The 25563-nt window shown below is 29.1% G+C and overlaps 1 long non-coding RNA gene across 2 annotated transcripts; it reads right to left on the reverse strand.

Moving 5' to 3' along the window:
* Window positions 1–236: 236 nt before the first annotated feature.
* Window positions 237–20358, reverse strand: LOC118182400 (uncharacterized). 2 transcript variants are annotated; one of them, XR_015040396.1, is made up of 4 exons: window positions 17757–20358; window positions 15310–15497; window positions 5717–5949; window positions 237–727 (listed from the first exon to the last, which is right to left on the reverse strand). It is a non-coding gene; the product is annotated as an uncharacterized LOC118182400 (long non-coding RNA). The 2 variants fall into 2 exon arrangements; XR_015040395.1 differs by having other exon boundaries at window positions 15310–20321.
* Between the last annotated feature and the right edge of the window lie 5205 nt (window positions 20359–25563).

The following is a 25563-nucleotide window of genomic DNA, read 5'->3' on the forward strand; positions in this document are numbered from 1 at the left end:
ATTAGTTATTCTATTTAATAAAAGCAGAAAACATCACATATTTTTTCTTTCAAAATTCAAAAAAGAAGCAACTGAAAAATATAGTAATCAATTTTCAACTTTTAAAATTAGAAGAACCCACATGAAGCATAGAAATACAATTAAATATATGTTTTAATTATTGTTGTTATATTAATAAACAACTGTTATTTTGTTAACTTAGTTATGTTTTAAGTGATGCAAGTACTAAAGGATGATTGTATTTACACAAATTGTATTTATTAATCTCAAAAACAAACAAAATATTGATATAAAATTCAGTTTACATGTACATTAAAATGGTACTAAAAGGTAAAAAATTATAATTTTATATTAAAAAAAATTACTAATCTTAGAAGTCTCAGTTTAAAACTTTTAAAAACTGTAATAACACTCTTTGAATATGACATTATACAAAATATTTGTTTCAACAAAAACAAGAATACATATATCAACATTGCACTTTATAAAGAATAAGGCCCCTTAAATCACATATCTCAAGAAGATATTCAAAGGTTTTCCCCTTTACCACAAAAAGATGAATGTACTGTCATGAAATGCATTTTTAGTCTGTCTCTTCTTTTGCAAGGGAAGTTGCATAGCTTGCATGTATAAGTGGTTCGTAGTAAATGTTTTTCCCTTAAATGTCTATTCAGATTATAAGACTTTGTGAAAAGAACATTACAGATCTTACATTGGTAACGTCTTTCTGCAATTAAATGTTTGAAAATTAATTACATTATATTTTTTTCAAACTATGAATATACTATTCAAACTATGAAAGTCTAAATATTTAAAATTCTGGATCTTATAGTAGAGCATACATTTTAAGACATGTATTTCAAATGCTTAAATACTATATTTCAGGCATTACATTAAATGATTTTACATTAGATTTTCTTTTAAACAACATGATTGGATATCAAATTATCATAATATTAAATATATTTTCACAAATATTAATAGAAAAGTTCTCCATATCATTCTAAATGGCATAAGTATTTAAAAATTTTCTAAATGCTGTGTTTAGGAAAACTGGAAAAAAAAAAAAATCTACTGACATATGCACATATGACAATACATAGGAAAAGATATAAAGGTTTATTAAAGCAACATTAAATTAAAATTGCCAAAAAATATACAAAAATGGTGAGAACTGTCATTAACTTGATATTACCTTCTTACATTCACTCATTTTTAGTACAGATGGTTAATTTTTGAGAATTTCCTCCAACAGGATATTTCCTCTTACACTAAAATATATATAATGTGTCTAAAATTCACCATTTTGAAGTGTTTGTAGTTCCAAATTTCTAGCTTCAAATTTCTGATGTTCAATAAATTAATATCTTAGATTTATCAAGACGGTTTACATTGCATTTATTATGAAAAAAGGTAATATAAAATGTACTGAATTATCACTGTGATTTGTAACATTAACTCATATAAAAATACAACTAAACAGAAATATTTTCGACCTTTATATATACATACATATACAGTGTTTCTGATTAAAAGCTCACCTGTTACAAGTTCTCCACAGCAGTACATATTAATCAGAAAGCTATGACATTTTAAGACACATTTCTTGTGTAATGGGGGGGGAAATCTGAAAGGTTTCAAATTTTAAATTACGTCCAAAGGGGCATTTTTTAAATGTTTTGTGCATTACCTTTATTTATTAAATATCATGTTCTATGTACTCAAACTATAAAATGGATGATTACATGGAATTATTAGGGAAGATTACATTATTCAAATTTTCATGGCTATAGGTACCGTTGCTTTACCATAGTGTGAGAAATATACACACATTTATGCAGATTCTTCATTATTTAATTTCTTTAAATATAAGACAGAGCGATAATATATGGTGGCAATGATTTGAAAAGTGATACAGTCTTTTAAAGTTTTAAAGTGATACAGTTGTAGTCCTTCAGGGCTTTTTCCCTTGACAAGAACTCCAGGACAGAATCAATCCTATAGGCCTTTATGTGCTTTACATAATCAAGTAATTTAAATACACATACATGTCTATCAGCAAACATTATAAGTACACTTTTTCTTCCCAAAATTACATGGATTTACATCTACTTGAAAGAGCCAATATTGCTCCTGTAAACACATTCTGTTCTAACTGTATTCTTTCACAAATATGTAAATAAAATATATGTAGTATTTAATTTATGTCATAACTACAAATATAAGAAGTTAAGCAGGATAGTTCCAGATGGAAAATAGTACTATTTTTCTTACAGGTAGCCATTATTCAAAATTGTTCTCGGCATCAAATATGCAAAGTTGAAATGCAATTTGCAATTGTGATTCAATTATACTATACTTATGTAATTGTAGAGGACAATTACTTTTACAATTAAGTAACTGGAATTATCAGCAGCAATTACAGTTAGAGCTGATATATATTTACAAAATAAATTGTAAATATAAATTTTAATATAAATAGAATTAAATTTACAAAAAAGATATTATTTTGTAACTGTAATTACAATGATATTATATATTTTACAACTGTGTGACTGAGTTTCGTATTTTCAGGGGTTAAGTTTATGTCTATCAGCAAACATTATAAGTACACTTGGGGTAAACTGTTAAGTTTATGAATATAAAAAACTACATTTTTGTTCAAGTTTTCGTATTTATCTACTTTTCCTGTACTTTCTGCTGATTAATTTATAAAACACGTTAAAAAATCATCTAAATCTAAATAAATGTATATATGTATTTTTCGAGTTTTGGAAAAGAGGGGGAGCGATCTAGCAGTGGTGAAAGGGGTATGTGGGTTATAAAAGGTTGAGAATCATTGACCTAATGATGGTTTCCAAGCTAATAGCAGCTTGGGGAAAAATTCGGTCTACTTACTTTTTAACCACACTTGGTTATGTGTAAAGAGGTGATATATTAATTTTAGGTACAGAAACAAAATGCCATACTCTCAAACGTATATGTTCTATTAAAAAGTAGTTTTAGGTTTATATCTACATTTCATGTAATGAGAAACTATTTACAGCAATTAACTAAATTTTTTCATAAATATAACTTATCATTTTAAAATTATTTTTAATTGATAATTTAAGCACCCTGAAGGATGTATCAGTTTTTAATATTGTTGAACAAGGTAACTTATCAGTGGTTTCACATTGTTAACTATTTTCTGTACTAAATTTTAAGAACAGAATGAATCAAACTTAATCACATATAGGTACTAAAGGGTGAAATTTAATGACAATACTTTGTAGACATTTTTTTTTTGAATAGATAAAATGAATTAAGAAATATTTTTTATCTTACATGTCTTCTTTAGTGTAAACAACTTGGGAGAGGAAATAAATGATGCTTAATTTGATATGAAGATATGTTCATTAATACTAAAATTAGGTTTATCAAAGTATCGGATTCTTTTCCTGGTAAAAATAGGCATAGGTTAATCTCCTGTAGTTCTAGTGTTAACTAACAAGGTAACAATAAGTGAGTTCTAATATTACCTTTCTATACCAATTTTTTGTTTAATAAACTGACTTGTAACTAGTTAAATAAGATTTTTATATTATTTTTGCCTTCTATGAAAAAATACATGTTCATGATTTCTTAAGAGATAGCAGTTACCTTTATCTACAGGCATTACACTGATGACTAATTGCAGATTTTTATAAATTTATAACTTGATAGGAAAATTTTAATTTTACAAAAATTGCACAGAATTGAATTTTTTATTGACAGATTTCCCAAACTGATAAAAGGATGACATACATAATTATCTTGTTTAACTTAAATTTATTTAACGGAATTATGAAATGTGATGCTTAATAAAATAAATAAGCAGAAAATTTTTAACAAACTTAAAGACAGCTGTACAAAATAGTCATCAGAAGAGGATTTATGAATGATTACACACTGATTAACCAGCAGGCACATGTAGACAGGCCACAGATTCAGACATGTTAAAAAGAATTTTGTTCATCACCATTGGCTAAAACCATAAACTAAACTATGTAAATAATTTGAAAATTTATTTTAATGAATTTTTATACATTTAAAATAGACATTTCCACTAACAGAGCCTCTTATATTTCCTTTACCCCAAAAGAATTCATCCAGAATTTAAAGAAATAAATTCCATGTTTTAAAATCCAGAATTTAAAGAAAAACATTCCATGTTTTCAAGAGCTTACAAAAGAAAGGTGACTACAGCTTTTATTTCCATAAATACTTATCCTAAGCCTGTATTTCTATTTACACAGTTTCCAAAATAAGGTATAGAATTTTGTGAAAATACATCCAGCACTGAAGCGAGTTCAGTAAATGCAAAATCTAACTTTTTATATATTTTTTGTAGACGAAAAGTGCAATTAGTAAAATGCTGATCTTGTTTTAATATTATATCAATATGTGTAAATTCAGCAGAGGTATTTGAGAACTAATTAACATAGATAACTTCTCAATGAGTAATTTTGAGCACATTTAGGCAGATGTTACAAAACAAGGTAATTTTGGAAGTTAAATATTTCAGGCTGAAAACAGAAGCAGTTAATATAACTTAGCAGTTGACTACAGAAAACTATCAGAACAAAACTCGGGGAACTTTTCTGAAAAATACATGCAAACTTTTACATTTAACTTACTAAATCATAAAAATATACATTAACAAGAATTTTTGCTCTATGACAGTCATGTAAGAAGTTCGGTTTTGTATCTAAAGAACCTTCTCTCTCAGTGCTCATACTGTGTTCATAAAAATTTTTCACTTGAGTGTTATAAAGCTTGTAACTGATACATAAGTGTTATGTAATTCTGAGCAATTTATTATATGCAAGAGAAAATTATGTAGTCATTTAAGCACTAATTTTAAACCTATGATATTAATATACACTTTAAAATTAATCTACACATATATCAGTGTCAGTGGAATATTCAGCTAAGCTCAGTGATTTCTGAATCTTTCACTTCAATTTCGAGCACAAAACTGTCTGTAACTATCACAATGCCTAGGGAAAAACTGGATAATTTTTTTTTTTTTTTTTTTTTTTTTTTTTACAAAAACGTTTACATAATTTCTCAGAATTCTTCAGAACGATTTTTCCCAATACAATTTTTTTGTTACCCTGTTAGTATGCTGGTAAGGGAACTAGCTGCCAAAGTCTTCGGTCCACATTTGAATCTAGGAAGAGGCATAGATCTTCATAAGTGTCAAGTGTGCATGTGGATCTTTATAACTGTCAACTGTGCACGTGGCATGAGAACACTCAAAATAGTGCCAAACTTAAACTCTTCTTGAGATGTTGGTGGAAGGCATGGGGGAAGACCATTGAATTCATCTCCCAGTGGATTCTCATTCAAAATCAGAATGAAATAAGGCAAATTTTTGTCCGTTGTCCAAATGATGAATCAAGAGAAGGTGCATATCTCATTGTTACGTTAAAATTTGTGGTCTACTATTTAATGTTATTGTCAGACAAATGAGATAAACACAACCTAATTTCTTTTATATATGACAAAATTACTTTCTTTAAAAATAAATTTAAAGCATACTGAATTTTTCACATAATAAAATTTAAATCAATACTTTTTAAAATTTAAACTGTAGCATCAGTTCAATTACAATAAATGGCAAATAATTAGCATGTTAAAAAATCAAGAGACATACATTAAAAAATTAATAAATATAATAAATTATACCTACTTTTTATAAATATCCTATGTACCGCATAATTTGCAATAAAGAACAAAATATTAAGTAAATAATTTATAAAACACCATGAAGATTTTTCATGTGCACTTTTAAGTTATCAGATCGAGAACATGTTACACCACAAATGCCACATTGATAAGCTGCCCCTTGGTGAGTTTTACGATGTCTGCTAAGGTTGCTAGACATTGTGTATAATCGCCCACAGATATCGCAGCTGTACTTCCCTAAAATAAATATTTTAATTAAGTACATTAAAAAAAAAAAAAAAAAAAGTAACAGCAGTTGAATAAATTTTAACCAGATTTTTTATATAGATAGTAATATACCAGATAATTGCTTTCTAAATGTACTTACTTGAGAATTTTTTTCGGGAAAAAAGTTACAAATAAAATGTGTATAAATTGTTATTTAAATGATTGTTAAACATATTTAAAATAATATGTGTATAGGAAGGGGAGAGAAGCAAATAACTTTGAATGCAAACATAAACAATTATCTCTTATAATGGCCTGCTTTACTAATTTTTTTCCCTTTTACTGATTCCTTCCAGCAAATGAGCAAATAGTGGTGACAATTTCTGCACCCTCAAAAGCTAACATACATTGCATCTTTAGTTACATTTAGCAAATATTTAAGAATGAGGAGTTATAAACATCAGTTAGTTCAAGATTTCTGTTGCACTAATTTCAAATAATCTTTGCATAAAAAAAGGTTAGAAACAAGAAAATATGCATAAATTTGGATAAATTCGGTCAATAATAATAAACTTTGTTAACCTAGCTATGTATGTGTATATGTGGGGAGAACCCCCACAGGCTGCATGCAGTCTGCCATTAGGTGTCTTTGTTTTGCTCTCTGAAACTTTTTTTTTTTTTAATGAACTGTAACAGATGAAGGATGGTGCATTCAAATCAATATGAACATATACTACTTTGAAAGGTTTACACAGCCTAAATAATAATATTACTTTGATCACAGTTATGCGATTTTTAGCTATAGTAATGTTATTTCATTACATAAAAAATATATGATAATATATTCTCATGAGGTTTTGGTTGTCCCAGAATTACTTGCAATGAACTTTAAGCCATGTAAAGTCTATTCTTAGTAAAGCATAACTAAATTCATCTATCAACATGTTAATGTGAACTATAATCATTCAAAATGCATGATGAATAAAAGTAAAATTCACAAACTTTTCTAGAAATTCAGATTTATATATAATGGATACACTAAAATTTAAAATACTAATACAATACCTAGTGCTATAAATTTATCTGATTTTATATCATCACATAAACGTGGAGAGTCCAAAAAACAGTAGTTATTTTTATTGCATTATGTCTGCATATTCAAACACTTGACATACGTGAATAATGAATTTTAAAAATCAATAACTTCTGTTCCAAGAGTTCTTTTCTCTCTTTTCATCCCCCTTTCTTAAATGAATGATACAAGGTAAAAAAGTAAACACTGAAAGTCTAATTTATTTAAACACTTTTCTTCAAATTACAGTATAATATCCACTATGTAGTCTTTTTAAAAACTAAAAAACCTTTTTATCACTTACATTTTTACAACTCAATTCTGATCTGTTTGTACTTATTTTTCTATGTTATTTTTAAATATTTTACAATATATAAATTAATTTTGTGAAAGCTATACATGAGAATTATCGTTTTAAAGACACAATTTTTAAAACTAAGCTTATGCCAAGCATTTAAATATGAGGTTTTCAATAAATTCTAAACATGATGTAACTTTTGCAGAATAATAAAATTTGGCGAAATAATTGCATTGCCCTTTTGAACCATAAAAAGTAAAATTACACACAGAAAATTTTATTATTTTTGAAAGGCTGTTAAATGTTGCCAGAAATTGATATCAGTTAATTCTGAAAATATCAGAATCTGCTCGACCGAGTTCTTGCCAAAGATATATGACATTTCCATTGATGCATGTTTGCAGTCTACAATAATACAGCGATTTCTTATGTCATTATAAAACATGAACTGAGATGTTCAAACAGGATAATGCTACTCAAAGATGATTCTAGAGCAGGCTGCAGTGCAGACATGACCATTAATGAAATGCATTCTAAAATCGAGGCATATAATAATGAAAAATAGACAAATGACAGTTTCTCAGGATATTATGGAAACAGTTCCTTACTGACTTGATTTCATTGGCTTTTCACTACATATGGATCAGTGGAAAAATTCTGCATGAAATACAGGGGATGTCAAAAGTGATGCAGATGATATTAAGAATATTGATGCCATAAATGAAGAAATGCTGGACTAAACATTCTTGAGAACTACTCTCCATGATAAATGCAGAAAATTTTTTTATGGCTGCTGACAAGACATGAAATATAGCTTCACTATTTTGACCCAGAAATGAAATAAAAGAACATAATGTGGAAACATTGAGAATCTCTTCCAATCCCACAAGCTCAGAATCCAGAAATCTACCAGCAAAATTTGGGTACCATTTTTTTGGAATGAAAACGGACTACTGCTTATTAATAATAAGCCACAATACAATGGGTACTTATAATTTTATTACAGCTCTACTTCTGACAAGCCATAAAGTTAAAATGCCGCCGCCATCTTAGCAAAAAAGTGTTGCTCTTTTGCACAACAAAGTTCCATCTCCCATTTCCTAGACTGCTGTTCAGCAATGCAGATTTTAGGTTTCTCTTCCATCCAATGTGTACACTAATTAACCACAGGTGGCTCCTTTTTATTTAGCAAACTGAAGAAACATTTACATTGTTCTTGGTACAGCAATGATGATAATGTTCAGGAATGATTTAAAGGCAGTGGAAAATTCAGCAATGTTGATTTCGGTTTATCCTCTATTCACTGAAGTTATCAGATTTGGCCCTAAATAAAGTTTTTTTTTGTTAAAAAAAATTAAAGCAGCATTTGCGTAAACCATATATTTGTATATATATATATATATAAATAGAAAACTGAACAATATTATCTTAAAAAAAAAAAAATACATTATTTTTTTTTAAAATAAATAATTGCAAATTTTGCAATATCTTTAGAACAGGAGACATAACATCAAATATTTTCAAGAGAGAATTATGGCATCAAACAACAATTTTTTTAAAAAAAATAATTGTATACTTTTTAATTTAATGTATATATAAATATGGTGAAACTATAAATGTAGTTACTAATTATACATAATTCTGCAAGGATCACTGACTGGTAGTGCTCAAATAACTATCAGTTATTTAGATTACACATGAAATTTAGAACAGATAAACTTTATGAACTGGTTAAATCTGATAGTGATTGCCTGAATTATTCCATCATTGTATTGCCTCAGAAGTACATAAAAATATATATATACGAGGGCTATCCAGAAAGTAGATTACGTTTTGGAATAAAAAAATAAACAAAGTACAGGAAACAAATTTTATTATATACAGATGAAAGCCACACTCAAATACTACTTTTCTACATAGTCACCATACAAATTAAGGCATTTATGTACGAGCTTGGAAATTCCTTCGTCGAAAAATTCGGCCGCCTGCGCCTTCAACCACTTCGTTACCTCTTCTTGCAGCTGTGCGTCGTCATCAAAACGCTGCATAGCCAGCCACTTCTTCATTGCTGTGAATAGGTGGAAGTCGCTCGGTGCCAGGTCGGGACTGTACGGCGGATGAGGAAACAACTCCCACTTAAAAGATTCAAGAACTACGAGTGACATTTGCCGTGTGGGGCCGGGCGTTGTCGTGAATCAACAAGCTCAACATTCCTCTGCGCTTGTTTTGAATTGCTCTTCTGAGTTTTTGGAGAGTTTGATAATACCTTTGAGAGTTTATTGTAGTGCCTCTTTCCAGGAAGTCCACCAAAATTACACCTTTTCTGTCCCAAAAAACAGTCGCCATCATCTTCCTTGCCGACATTGTTTGCATGCATTTCTTGGGTTTTTAGGGAGAACTTGTGTGCCCCCACTGCATTGATTGCAATTTCGTTTCACAGTTCACATGTTTCGTCACCAGTAACGATGCGATCGAGTAAAGAGTCACCATCCTTATGGTAAGCGTCCAAAAAGTTCAACGCTGCAGCCATTCGCTGATTTTTGTGGTCCTCTGTCAAGATTTTTGGAATCCATCTTGCACAAAACTTGTGGTAACCAAGCTTTTCGCTTATGATTTCGTGCAACAAACTTCGCGAAATTTGTGGAAAACTCAAAGAAAGTTCCGTTATTGTGAAATTTCGATTTTCACGGACTTTAGCATCGACTTTTTCGAGAAGTTCGGCGGTCACTATGCTGGGTCTCCCACTTCGATCTTCGTCGTGAACATTGGTTCGGCCATTTTGAAATCTTATGACCCACTGACGCACTCCACCTTCAGTGATAATGTTGTCCCCATACACTTCACGAAGCTGCCGATAGATTTCTATCGGTTTACAGTTTTTTGCAGTCAGAAACCTTATTACTGAGCGCACCTCGCGGGATTTTCAATTAACGCAGACATTTCAAACCGTCCCAGTATCTGAACGGAGCACAGCACGAACCTCTCACTAGCACGACTAGATGCAGACTGAGCTGCGCAACGCTCTGACCCCAAGATGGCCGCGCTAGCCCCGCCCCTAGCGGACACAGACGGAAACGTAATCTACTTCCTGGATGGCCCTCGTATGTATATAAATTCCAAAATATCTAGTGAACAGCAGTAAGGCTTTAGAAAAGTAAGGATGAATATGCTTGATCTGCATGAGATACACATTAATTGTGTATCTCATGCAGATTCAACCAAATATAGAGAAAAGTAAGGGTGAATATGCTTAATTAATGTGTATCTCAGGCAGATTCAACCAAATATACAGGACAAGGGGTATACACTCTTACCAATTACACTATAAGAAGTGGCAGTAACTTTTATTTAAATCTTTAGCTGGTATTATATGTAAATAAGTTACAGAAGTTACCAATTCACAAAGGTACAATTTTTAACACCATGCCACAGGACTATTAATGTGGGCAAGTTTTTTTTTTTTTTTTTTAGATGAAATGCTTGGTTTAATGAATCTCATTATAAATTGACAAGATACCGGTAGAAATATGTATTGGTGGAAAACCAGTAAAATCATGTCAACAAAGAATTGCCCAAACAGATTATCTTAGATTGAGAAATGTTTGACTGCTATAAGACTTCTGTTATTTTCAGACAAATTTTAAATGCCAAAAGAGGGGGAAGCAGGAATTTCTGCAGGGGAAAAAAGGGGGAAGGAAGATGAGGGCAAAAAAAGGATATCCCACTGGCACATGGTAGATGAGCTGGCCACTGCACATGGTCAAATCCCAGAAAAGGCATGGATATTCATAAGTGCATAGTGTTTTCATAGCATGGGGAATTTAAATACTGCCCAGCCAAAAGTTCTTTAGAGAAGGTGACACACAGAGAAGAGAGGTGGGAGACCCTTGGATGCATCTCCTAATGAATTCTCCTTCAAAACAACAATGGAGTTGCACAAATTCATAATATCACTTATAAGAGCCAAAGGTCAGTCAGTCATTGGCCTACGAAAATGACAGGCATAACCCTTGTGCTCATGGCTACAATTAATGTATCAATATCTGATGTTACTGTCAGATTAGTGAGTGAAAAGTCACAACAACAATAACTAATGATATTACTGCAATGACATAATAGACTGTTAATTAAGTAACAAATGCATGAGCTTCTGGCAAATAATGTTCTTATATAAGGGATTCATACACTAAATTATTCTCCTGTATAATTGCCAAACGTATAAAAGCACAGAAGAACTTATAATTTAGTACATAAATTATGCAATGGATAGAGAAAAGCTATTAAAATGTAATAATTGTTCACCACCTTGTTCAAGATATTCAAATAAAGATAAAGGGCATCTTACATGTAATGCATGAAAAAATGACTATATTTTTAAATGGTTCTTTAACTACAAAGAAAAATCTAACTATATCAGTAGAAGAAAGGTGAAGAAAGAGAATTTTTGAATCTAGCCCCATACTTTAATAAATTATACTTTATACATAATGCCAAATATTAAACTAAATTTTCAACTGTACTTTATTTACAGTTTTACAAAGCATGAAACTTGCAGCAATAAACAACTGTTTAATAGATGGAGATCTGCATTCAGTAAAATAATGGAAACATTGCAAAACTTGGCAAAGAAATTTTCTGCAGTACATGGAAATAAATTTTAGTTATCAGGAATTTTCACCAAAATAGTTTTTCACCTATGCTGACAAAGAGGTAAACTGACATAAAATAAATTTTGATGATAACATACATTCATAAAATAGTACTATATAAAGATTATTTTTAAATGCAAGAAATAAATTACAAATTTTAAGGTCAGGATTGTGTTAATACTACATTTAAATACACATTTAAGTAATATTCTAATAGTAAAGAAGTGCATATTCAAATAATAAACATTAAAATCATTAAATTTATAAAATCAAAGAAAAGTAATAATTAAATTTAAAAAAAAAACTAAACTGAATTTTAAAGTTTCAGATAAAAAATAATAATACATGAAAAATGCCTAGAACTAAAAGATTTTACAAGTAGGATACCATTAAACTGTTGCTATGAACCTGATTAAAATAAAAAGCAAAACATATCAATATAATGCACAAGCTACCTAATCTATAATTAAACTTCTTTTGCTTGTTTGTGCTTTTGAGATAAAATGTTTATTATTCTGAATAAAATGAGAAAGAAATAAAAAATCTTATCCTGCTTTAGCGTTCTTTATACTGAACTCTTTTACTACAATATCTTACATAAATTTACACATTACTTTCTAACATTTTTCATATAGTATGAAAATAAAGACAAAGTATACATTTGAATTATACTAATCACAAGTACTGACAAATAATCCTTAGTTTTCATTAAACGATAATTGTCTTATCAAATATAATGAAAAATCTTTAAATTTCAAAATATTTAACAAATTATAAATGCAAATTGTATGTATACATCCATACACATCCATACATATAACTATACCTAAATTTGTAAATCAAATACATATTCTCTATAAATATTTGCACTGCGTCATATGAAAAAAAAAATAAAATAATAAAAAACAGAAAAATAAATCATTATAATATACTTTTAAAATGAGGGAAAAAAAAAAAGTCCTTTTGTAATTCCACAGAAAATACAATAAAAATTGAATTTTTAATTTATATTTTTAAGTACAATTAAGGTTGCAAAATGCAATTTTACTTTAATTCATAGCTTTAAACATGAAATCCACATATAATTTTAAATACTGCATTATATGAAATGTCAAGTACTGGACAATAAACATACATAATTTAATTAGAAATCTGGACTTTTATAAGTTGACATCATATGTATATCATATAATTTGGAGGGGGAACTTGAAAACAATAGATGGCAAATCTTAGGTACACTGCAGGGGGGGGGAGACCGGACAGTTCTATATTTCCCGTTGTACTGGAGCAATTGACGAAATTCCAATTGCTTATTTCTCATCTCGAAAGCTCGACTTAGGATATATACTATTACATTTATATATAGTGGTTATCGTAACATAGGTACTTTGGCATAAAACCGGACTTTTCTGAAATAACATGCCAATTTTTTACCATATTTCGATTCTACGACTCAAACTATGCCTAAATATTAAATTTTGTAAAATTCGGGGAGAAATTCAAAAATTTACAGAGAAATTCAAAAATTTATCTTGGCGTATTTTTTTTCAGTTTTCGCCAAAAATAATTGACATGGCGGACTTCTTAATTTATAGCAACCTATTTTCCTTTTCTTTTTTTCATTACAGCCGAGCGGGAAAAAAAGCCATCGTTCATGCTTTCAAATAATTTTAACAAAGTGCGTAAACCAGATTTAGCATTATTATCGCACACACACAAAAAGATGCCAAATTTCAAACTGCTCCAATATGTACATTCATGTATATTTTAGAAAATTATGAATAAAAAAAACCTCTAATTTTCTGCAGGTGTGCCTAGAAATACATGTACTTAAAGACGATATAAAAAAATTTATACGTAAAAAAAGACAAAATTTTTTTCAAAAAATTATAAAAAATATTTAAAAATACAAGTTTAAGAAATAAATCACAAAAATGTACGAATTATATTTGGATTAAACCTAAATTTCGAATTCTGCAAGAAGGAATCAAGTAACTTTACTAAAAAAGGAGATATTAATAAATATATATCAAATTCGATTAACAATGAGGAGTTAAAAGTTTGAGAGCTAATTTTTTAAAAACTACTCGTGAGATTTTTAAAAAACATGGCTGTTTTGCATAATGAGTCGAAGAATCGAAATATGGAGAAAAATCGACATATCACTTCAGAAAAAGCCGAACTTTGTGTCAAGATACCTACATTAGAACAACGCTATATATAAATCTAATGCATATCTTAAGTCGCGCTTTCGAGATACGAAAAACACAAGTTGAATTTTGTCAATCGGCCTAGTAGAACGAAAGATATAGAACTGTCCTTCCCCCCCCAAAGTGTACATAATATTTTACAGTGGACAAGTGGAAAAGAATGAACACTAGAAATATAGTTCCACTTGAAAAGTTTCCTGTATTTTATGCTGGTAAACAATTATGAATGCACTTTTTGTGCCTCAATAAACTGGATTCCCAAGCAAACAGTTGATTACAAATATTGCATTTGAAGTAATGCTTTACATCTGAATGCTTGTACATATGCCGCTCAAGAGAGTACTTGTTGGATAAATAACTGCCACAGATATGGCATTGCCATTTTGACATAACAATGGAAGAATTACTTTTTGCCTTGTTCTCCCAAATATTCAAGCCTGGAAGTGGGAAAAAAATAGAATCCATCTTGAAACATTTTTAATGATATAATAAAAATCAATACATGGAAAACAATTGTTCTGCATACCATGACTAATTTTAAAAAATGTTATATATAAAGGTTACATAAAAAGAACATTTTAAAATTTAAATGATACTTTTAAAATACCAGCGAAATCTGTGAAATTGCTTCAATGAATTCTATGAGAATAGTTATAAATAAAAATTAGATGTTAAAATATGTTGAATTATAAACATCTCATAAAAACAAGAATCATCATCACATTAAAGCATGGAAAAGTGAGACACCAATAGAAATAATTTATTGTAAGAAATGCTTACATAGGTATTCTTACTATGAAGTACTCTTACTTCATAGTATAATCTTACTCTACTGTGAAGATTACAGATTTGCAGCAATAAAAAAAATGTCTAAAAAATTACTGTTAAAAATACATATTACAATTGCTTTGATTTTTAAAATACAATAGTTATTTCACTTTCTTAAAATACACAGGAACAACTTTTAGATTTCATAAATAAAAATTAATGGAAAGAGAAACATAATATTAGATAAATTATATACTATTAGACACCACGTTCACCATGAGGGATTACTGGAATCACCAAATCATTTTTGTCCTATCTTTTTGCACTTAAATTTAGGCAGCTAAATATATATAATTTATCAACTATCTTTAATTGCTCAAGACATCAACTAACTTTTGATACATTATGTTTTCTTCTTAGATGAAAATTTAAGCTTTCTTTCCATGAGAAATGTAAACCACACAGTTCACATGAATATTGAGGAGTTTCTTCAAAATGTCGACGCTCATGTCTAGCTAAAGAGTATTTTGTAGCTAAGTCCTTTCCACAAACAGAACATTTCCATATCAACTCACTGAAATCTGTAAACGAAAACAATCTACTTTTAACACCTGTTTTAGAACTTTGAAAATATTTTTTTTGAGCAACAAAATACACAAAAATTTTTAAAAACATTGAAAAATAATTTAATGAAATAAGACTTTAAATCTTTTAAAATATTAAAAATTCAAAGTTTTGAAATTAAAATTTTGAATTTTTGAACTTATTTTTGAAAAATTTAAGTATCATGCTTCTAGTTGCGTCAAAGTTAAAGAAATGAATTATGATTTACAGGGAAGTAGACTTGGGTATTAAATTTCATATTCTGTAACTAAATTGATATATGTATCTCATAACTAGACTGATAAATATAATAATTGGATTAATATTTTCATCCATTAATGTTTTCTTTAAGATAATTACATAGAAATACTTATAAATTTTATAATTTCCTACCAGCAGTTTTGAAAAATTACAGACAAGAGTTAACAATTCATGACTTTTAAACAGATTATATAAACTAAGCTTTATTAAGGTTAAAATTTTACCACCAAAAAGTTAATTCAGATTTAAAAGAATTTAAAAAAAAAAATCTTTTCTTTTTTTTTGGGGGGGGGGAAGGTGTCAGCAATAAAATAAGAAACCATTATATCAAGAATAGTGTTTGTTAAAACTACCAATGAATCTTTTTAATTGATAAAAATTAATCTCCTTAAAATGTACTTAGCCTTTCCATATACAAAACCATATCTTATAAAAAAGATTAACTCATATAGTTTTTAGGTTCTATATTACTACTAAATTATTTGTTAAATTTATACATTGCTATAATTCAATACATTGAGACACCTGCACTTTGAATTAATTAATTTTTTAAATAATGAAATACAAATATATTTACTTTGGAATCGTATTTTTTAAAACTGTATACACAAAGTAAGAAGAAAAATTCTAAATGAATACAGAATAAAAAACATGCTCTTTGAATATCAAAAGGTTACTCAAGTTTCTGAAAACATTTTATGTTTTAAAATTAAGCAAATGCTATATAGTAGGGCAGGCCAAACCAATCAATTATGAGCATTTTCTCTATAGCATTATAGGATTTTTATATTATGTGTTCCCGATACCTTGGTAGATCATGATGGCATTTCTATTATTAAATAATGGAGAATCTGTGTGGGTGTGTGTGTATATATTCAAAATAAAGTAATTAAAATTAAATAAAAAGCCTATGAATTAATTTTAATTTACAGCGATCAATGACAATAACTACTTTTTCAATATTTAGAACTACTTTTTTTTTTTTTTTTTTTTAAAGATTTTTTTTAGTAGATTTTTAAACAAGAAGCTGAAATTACTATTTAAAATACTAATTCTGACTAAAAAAAAAATTTTTTTTCATTCATGGTATTAAATTAAATTTGTGTTCCTTGGAGATGGTATATGGAAAGTCTTCTTATTGTAATTAATATATATATATACATATGTTCCTTACATTGTGAAAAACAATGGCACTTACAACCACCAAATTTCAAAGACATGCAGTACTCTACATGAGCATGTGTACCTTGAAGCCCAATGCTTGAATTTTTGTTTTCTTTATTTTATATTTCATGCAAAATTAAGGCAATTTTGATTAACAAAATCAGCAATTTAAAAAGCAATGTGTTACCACTCAGCTAAGCATAATATATTTATGTTTCAAATTTAATCAGAAATCTCAGCAATTTTAAAGAAATACGTTCCTACTTGGCAAAGCATAATATATTTGCCTTTCACATTAATCAACAAACTCGTGATATCACTGCCTAAAATAAAAAACTTTAATCTTGGACATCCTAGCATGCTGCCCTTCAGTACACTTAATTTTTCTTCTAAATTTAATTTGACAATTACTGATTACTAAATTAAGCAATAAGCAATAAACACAGTTCTTTATTATTATTAATTATTAGCAAGACCTATGAAATTACACTAGCTGTACTCAATAAAGTCATTGCATATATTTATTTTCTTTTTAAAAATAATTATTTTATGTGGCTAGTCCATAGAAAAAAAGCACCATTCATAAAATAGTTTGAAAGCCCTACTATAGAACATTTACACTGTGTCATATATTTCAATAGCATAAAATGTGCAAAATTTGTATAATATAAAATATATCAATAATATATCATTTTTAAATATTATCATGAAGTGATGTAAATAAATAAATAAAAAAAACACTTTTTAACAAAATTATATTTAAATAAAAAATATACGGAATATTCCAAACAATAACTGAGAATGATTCTTACAGCATTAAGCTTATTCTCAAACACAAAAATATATCACACATGGTAGAACAGATTGTAAAATATATAATTTTTCTTTTCCATGTTGAGTATCACAGCGTATTTAGCTAACATTTAGGGTCGTACAGAAATGAATGACACAAATTTTGCCAAAGAGCGGAACACAATTTATTAACCCAAAACTGATAGTACATCAGTTAGAAATAATCCCCGCCCATGCAAATATACTTCTGCTATCTGGCTGTGAAGTCCCGAAGGGCTTTGGTAAACCGGTCTGGGGGGGCGTTGGTGCACCACCTAATGGACAGTTGCATACAGTTCGGCAGAAGATTCAACATGTTAGCCCCTGACTGCGTTCTTCATCTTGTCAAGCAAGGCATAGTCCGAGGTCCAAGATCCATCTATTTTGCACACACATCTGTCATCTCCAAATCACCATGTACAGTCACCTCCAATGTTCCTTGCACAAGCCAGCATCTTCTTGAATGTTATGTGCTCTTCCAGCATCTTGTTGAATGTTATGCGCTCTTCCAGCATCTTGTTGAATGCTATGTGCCTGTTCGCTATGATCAAATATGACACAGCTGCCACATTTGCTGCTGTATGTGATGTTACTGGTCATCCCAAAGCTGACACCTTTGGCTGCAGTCTCCCCTCCACTGCTGAATTTGGCCAACCAATGGGATATGGTACACCTTGAGGGTGCTTTGTTCCTGCCCAAAGACATCATGCAACGATGGATCTCACTATCCTGTATCCCTTCCATCCATAGGAACTACGATGTCCAATGCTGACCGTGATAATCACCTTCCATCATTGCTGTCCACGCTCTCAATGATGACAGCGAAATGGACGAGTGCTAACTTATACTGTTCGCTTGCGGCCGCATTCTGAATAGCTCATTGTAGCCTTGTGTCTATTTCACTTGTTTTCCCTTTGCATAGTGTAATAGTTTCGTTGTTAGAGCCATTGTGTCAATCATTTCTGTACAATCCAAGTATTAAAAAAAAGAGTTGCCATTTTATAGCTCATGCTGTTTCTGTAACCACATCAAAGCATGCTTAATTCTAACATGGCGAGTAAGATTTTCTTTCCATTTAAAGACAGCAGGACAAAATTCACAATTAAACATGCTTCTACAATCCATATGGGTTTGCATATGTATTTTCAAAGTTTGTCTTCTTGATAGAATTTTACCACAAACGTGACACTGAAGACTATTTAAATCTAGACCATCTAAAGTCCAAGTTCCTGAAAATAAATATATAAAAATAAATAAAAAATTTTCTTAAATACTTAAAAAGCATGTTTGTTTGAAATAATTAGTGAAAATAGTGAATTCATTAAAGTATATTACTAAAAGCCCCCTTTTTTTACAGCCATAAGAAAGGCGAGTTGAAAACATACATGTATATTTTTCATACATGAATGAAATCATAAAAAGAACTATCTTTCAATATTTCAAAGATTATGGGCAATTCCATGGCAATAATTACTATCACTATTACATTTTACAGTTGCAGAAGGAAAAATGAGTAATTTTTGGGAGGAGGAGTTCAAATTTTAAATAATCAATACATACTTTTATATTAAGATAATATAAAATCATGTATTAACTCATCTATCATGTATCAAATCTTAATCAAAATGTGATCTGCCTGATAAATTCTGTTCTAAACTTTCTTTATATCTGAAAATGCAGAATGCTATAGAAAAATTTAGTAAAGTGTTAAAAATTTTGTTTTATGAATATCATACAAACATACTGTAGAATGAAGCAATATCTTTGGTGCACTTTTATAGTATATGATATCTGCACTGATGCATTCCTATAATGCATGCAATAAGAAATCACTGAATTATGACTTGAGCACAATGCCGCATATTTGGTTTAGAAACTATAAATCACCAATTAGGCAAGTCTTATTTCATAAAACTGGAAAGGTACTACCTGGAATATGTTAGTATGCACAATAATGCTCTCCTGAAACGCAGCAGCCATAAGACCTTTATAATCTTTTAAAAAAAGATATGCTTTTCAGTGGCAAAATAACAAGTGCTTCACTTATACGAACAGAACAACTGGCTTACTACAAAAGGACGAACATAAGCAAAATAGTCACACAGCATCATAACAGTGGGCAAGTTTGTGATCACTAACCTTTACAGATGGACAAATTTCTTTATTTTTTCTACACTGAAATAATTTAGCGCATAACTATAGTACTATAAATTTATTTAATCTTGTACCTGTTGTTTATTATTAGTCACTTTAGCATTCAAGCAATCTGGTTTACATGTTTTACAGAAAGAGCATAGTCAGAGCAAATGAAAGCATTTTAAAACAACAGAAACATCAGTAAGGATGCAGCATTATTTCAGGAGTATAACATTGCTAGCATTTATTTCATCAGATGTTCTATCAGTCATAGACCATATCTTTATGATAATTTAATCCAAGAATAGTAAAATTTTTCTTACTTTTCTTGATGAAAAGGGAAAAGATAACTAGATATAAACTTTGGTTTTTCAATTTTAGAACTCAACTCCTATCTCAGCTATATATTTAGACTGAGTACATATGAGATAGATCAGCATGAACTGAGCACATATAGGACAGAACAATATAGAACTTGAGAATACAAGATTAACAGAAATACAAGTAACATAAGTGGAGTAAACAGAAATACAAGCTGTACATGCAAAATTGAAATATCAGTCCTATCTTACGATCACATACATTAAGTCACATTGTCTCTACAATGGGCATCTCGCACAGTGCTTTATGAATTATTTACAATATAAAAGTATCTCAGAAATGTACACATGATAAAATAACACAAATAAAAGCAATCTAATGAAAAAAGAAAATCTAGTATAAATCTAGCAAAGTATAAATTTCCATCTTTGTCATGAGAAAATTTTTTCTAGTGTAAGAGGGAGAAGAGTGAAAATGCTAATAAACAAAACTACCTCTGAAAAATATGCTTATGAACATATATTTAAAAAAATTCAAATTAAAACTTTTAGAGGCATATATGTAATATTCTAGAAAATCTGATATGCAGAAGTTCTTTTAGAACTATAAAATAGCATCTACAGCATGAAATACATATAAAAGAAGCTAAAGCTATAAACATATTTAAAAAAGTGTTTTTCCTGTTTTCCTAGGAATAGACACCAATATGCTAAAGATTAAAAATATCATTACAAAGCTACTGGGCCTTAAGAATCGGTAAAAATATTTTTTTCTTAACAAGTGAGGTTTGGAATAAAATAAAACTTATCAGCTCTGTAACCCTGATTTATATTAATAGTACAGAAAGCTATATATTTAAATTTCAAAAGCAAAAAAACCTATCTGCAATCTAATGAAAAAGTTATTAATAAATAACTAACATAAATTAACAGAGAAACTAATAGATAAAAACTAGCAGAATTTTTACAGTTCCATTATTGACAATAGAAATGAAACTTTAGTTTCTTCTACATCATCATTATTATAATATATCAGATTACATACAAATAATTTAAAAGAGTAAAATATCTATTGAATAAAATTTTAAATCTCTATGATTCACTCAAGTTTAATAAGAAATGATGTGAATAAAGTCTAACTAAATTATGCAAAGCAATACTGTGCTTTAAAAGCACCTGGAAATCTAAAATCATGGAGCAATAAAACAGCAAACCTTCAGATTTTTTAACCTTTTATCCAAACGAAAAATGCAATAATTTTTTAAAGCATAATAATGATATATTCAATTTTTTACTAAAATATAAAAACTTGTATAAGAATTTATAGTCATTTAAAGAAAAATTCTGTTTAAAAAGTAAATTATTAAAATTAAGACATGAAACACTGAAACTGATTTCTGAATTCTCCGTCACCATTACAATTATAATTAATACTGCTTTAATACTATTATACAAGAATAATTTTAGAAATGTTTGTCAATTACTTAAGTTTTCTTCTTCCCCTTTTTATATGTCTATATACACTTTAAAAATAAAGGATAAACTGCATTTTATTGCAACACATTAAGAAATTTACAGTGAACAGAGATACAAAAACACAAATTCCTTTTTCCTAAAGCAATTCAATTTTCCTGATGAAATAATTTTTGGCAAAGCTTTAATTTATTAATCGTTAATTTTTTAAAATTTTCATTTAAATAAACAACTGAAATTCTTAATTATGAACAATACTTTATTCATAAAAGTAACTTATAAAGAAAAAAATTAATACATATATTTAACAGTAGGAAAAATATATCAAATTAAAAGAGAATGACAATATTAATGGAAACAAATACTAATCCTAGCTAAATTAAATAAATTACAATTTCCTCTTCTAAATCTCTTTTATGAATATATAAAAATAAGCTACTAAGTATACTATGAGACACTTACCTGACTGGGAAAGAAACCAGCATAAAAAATAATTTTAACTTTTATTAAATACTAATACAAAGAATTTCCTTCTCAAAACTGATAAAGTATTATTTAAACAGTTTTTAAAGTCACATAGCAGTTCATTTATACAGTAAACATTGACTCAATGCAATAAATATTATACACATAATAAAATAATCAAATTAATTTCACTTGGATGATTGAAAAAAATTATAACAATCAATTCCCCCAAAAATTTTATCACAATACAATATATACTCGACCTTCTGATATACAGAGAAATTAATCAACCCTGTATATATATGTAATTTAAATAAAAGAATTTATAACTAGTTTTGTGTTTATAATAAGTTCCTCAGTAACTTTCCCAAACACTTTTAAAATCAAAATAACATAAATGATTAAAAATTGACATGACATAAAAATATCGAGGTAAAAAAAAATCACCAGAGCTTCAAAACACTCAAAAGGCAATGTGAAGTCCTCACTAGATCTTTAATAACAGATTTCTTATTATTAGCATGCTCAATAATGACATGTAAAAAGAAATTTTCCGTTACAGACCAATAGTATGTTTTTACACAGCAAATGCTGATTAATGTGATTGCAGTTAATGTTATCATTTGGATATTGCCATAGAACTGCCAAAGTCCTGCCCATTTGCAGATGAAAAAATGGAAAATACTTAGCTTATTGTGATCAACAATTCATTTAATAAAAATATTACAGAATCAATTTCTTTAAGCTGAAGTAAAGTCATTATGTAAGGTCAAGATAATTATAAGAAATAGCATGAGACAGAGAAATGTCACCAGGCGATTAAATAACTAAACAATTTGGTTTCAATCTTAATCAACCATTAAAAAATAAGCCCCAAAATAGCTTGTCATAGATTTTGAATAACTTCCATTTTGAGGGTGATCAGACACAGGTCCTTCTTCTTCAGGAGGGGAAAAAAAAATCAGCAGAATCCCCTCTTTTCCTTACATCTGGAAAGGGAGGAACTACTACTAAAACATGTACTAAGTTTCCTTTTTTTTAACCTAATTTTTAATTTAAAAAAGTCATATCCCCACACAACAAGAGATGCTCTCTATGTGGTAGGGGTTCAGCATCGATCAAATAATTTCCAGAAACATCATGAAGTTCATAAATGAACTTTTGCATCAAAGACATTGTGAATAGCACATAAACAAATTTTTGCCTTTTCCTGATTAAATGTTATAAAAATACCTATTTTTATGTTTTTGGTTATATTTATATTAAATTCCTTATAATATATTATTATATTTTATATAATTAATATTTATAATAAATACCTCCATAGATATTTAAAAGACAATTTTTCTCATTGGTTAATGTTATCAAAATAATCGTGGACATACTTAAGTACTTTAAGCTATACAGTAATACCAGACACTCATTCCAATAAGAGAATTCAAAGTTGTTTTAATCAAAAATATGATTTTAATATTATTTAAACAAATCAGAACCTGAGATTACGTGCAATAAATACGAATCATAGTTTTCTATAGACCACTATTTAATATAAGTGCAGTAGTTATGGTCTTTTCTGAGAAATTCTAGAGAGACTCTGTTTTTACCACTGTCCCACATATGAATAACTGGTCTGTTTGAGGAAAAATTATCGCTCATACATGAATCAGCCAATAGTGAATGTGTCAATTATAACACAGAGGTCTGATGAGATAGAAGAAAATTGTGCCAATTTTGTTTTTTAGTTTTTCACAACCACCACAAAAAAATTATGCTTCACACAAACAGCAAGAATAAACTTTTATTTATTTATTTTAGTTAGAAATTATTCATATTAATTTCACAGATGCAAAGCAAAATGGATAATCAAGAAATATTCAATACCTGATTCTGAATGCAGGTAACACAGGATAACAAAGTGAGTCTTTCAACAATATATTTAACTGAAACAAAATAAATAACTGCAAATGAACATATTAAAAAACTGCTAAAAAATCTGTAAGCCATTAATTTTCTCTGCCTAGCATCTAGATAGTTGAAAACAAGTATGTTTTAATCTAAGGTTGTATAAAAAGCTATTACATTTCAACACAGAAATAACAAATAATTTAAATTTTAAGCTTTATTAAATTCATCATTTTGGAAATAATGTGGTAAAACAAATATACTACAGTTTAAAATTCTGTATGCATCACACCATAACTTCACAATAAAAAATTTAAAAAAAAAAAAAAAAAAAAAAAAAAAAAAACTTTTAATTTCCGTAAGGAAAGTGTTACATAAATATAAAAACAAATATATCTTTATATATATAAGCGGCTTAAGTGTCTGTCGCTGATAGTTTATTGTTGCCACTCGGAAAAATGAGCGCGGAAATGAATGTCTCTGCAGTTTTTAATTAATATCTCGGTTGATTAAAGTCGTATGAAGATGAGAATGGTATCGATGGATTCGGAGAATTTTTTGGAACCCAAGGATATGCGTCTCAAATTTCAACTCGGTGCCGTTCCGTAGATATTCGAGAAAAAAGAATTTGGCACTTAGCCAAATCCCTCTAATAGCGAAAACCCAAGAAAGAAAGTGGAAAATTAGTTTTTAATTAATATCTCGGCTAATTAAATCCGACGAAGACGCAAATGGTCAAAATGGCGTGCCAAGGACCTGCGGAATCCAACGGTGTGCTTCGTTAAGCATGGGAGCCAGCCATTTCGGAGGAGATAATGTTACTTCACCTCATATATATATATATATATATATGCGGCTTAAGTGTCTGTTTGTCGCCGATAGTTTATTGGTTGCTTGCGCAACTGTACTAGCCAATGAGGTGAAGTTGCCACAGCACAGGGTTGCCATTTCAATTGAGACTTAGACAATTTCTGTTAAAACTTGCCTTTGCTATAACCATCAATAAGTCTCAGGGCCAAACGTTTAAGTGTGTTGGCATTTTTTTACTTAAGCCTGTATTTGGACACGATCAAATTAATGTTGCTTGTTCAAGAGTTCGTGATGGAACAGACCTAAAATTAAAAATAATTGATAGTCCTCTGCAGGGTGAGCTTAACAATGATAGAAAGATCTACACAAGAAATGTTATGTACAAAGAGATCTTTGACATGTGAATTAACATTTTATTATTTAAATCACCTTTATTTATTGAGCTAGCGGTGGCTCTTAAGAAATGTACTGCCAGTGGTTCCTTCATTCTACTCTACTTTAAGCAATTAAGCAAGTAGAAGGGGAAAACCCCGTGGGGCAGTAAGCAAAGAGGTGTCCTTGCTGCCTGCCCTGGGTAATTCAGTTTGAATTAGAAGACACCTTTGCACAAATCATTTTAATTACAATTTATAATATCTACAACAGTGGTCATTTCGTATGACGGTCAGGCTTTCTAGTATAC

This window comes from Stegodyphus dumicola, chromosome 3, assembly GCF_044657685.1.
Source record: "Stegodyphus dumicola isolate Sdum_Otavi_A_Nest chromosome 3, ASM4465768v1".
Lineage (NCBI taxonomy): Eukaryota > Metazoa > Arthropoda > Arachnida > Araneae > Eresidae > Stegodyphus > Stegodyphus dumicola.